General features: G+C 77.8%; 1 protein-coding gene and 1 long non-coding RNA gene across 4 annotated transcripts in view; both read right to left on the reverse strand.

Annotated features, from left to right (window-relative positions):
- The window catches only part of LOC102492313 (uncharacterized), a 2286-nt gene extending 2110 nt beyond the window's left edge, over positions 1 to 176 (reverse strand). Inside the window, exon 1 of the long non-coding RNA XR_335541.3 lies at positions 91 to 176. This is a non-coding gene — a long non-coding RNA (uncharacterized LOC102492313). The remainder of the gene's footprint in view (positions 1 to 90) is intronic.
- Positions 1 to 203, reverse strand: part of PM20D2 (peptidase M20 domain containing 2) — a 48600-nt gene that overhangs the window by 47866 nt on the left and 531 nt on the right. The gene's annotated exons all lie outside the window — the stretch shown is intronic.

A 203-nucleotide genomic window follows, 5' to 3' on the forward strand; every position in this document is an offset into this window, starting at 1 on the left:
GGGGGGGGGGGGCGCCCGGGCTGGAGGGGGCCCCCTGCCATTCCAGTCGGGGCAGGAGGATGGAATCCCGCGCCCGGGGTTCCACCTTACCTTCACCGGCGGAGGCGGTCCGGAGAGGCCCTCCAGGGCCCCCTTGACGCCCAACGCGGCGGCCGCCCCGACCTCGGCGATGAGGTTGTGGCCGCCGGGGTGGCCGCCGCACG

The sequence above is a fragment of the Tupaia chinensis genome, unplaced genomic scaffold (assembly GCF_000334495.1).
Source record: "Tupaia chinensis unplaced genomic scaffold, TupChi_1.0 Scaffold000444_1, whole genome shotgun sequence".
NCBI lineage: Eukaryota > Metazoa > Chordata > Mammalia > Scandentia > Tupaiidae > Tupaia > Tupaia belangeri.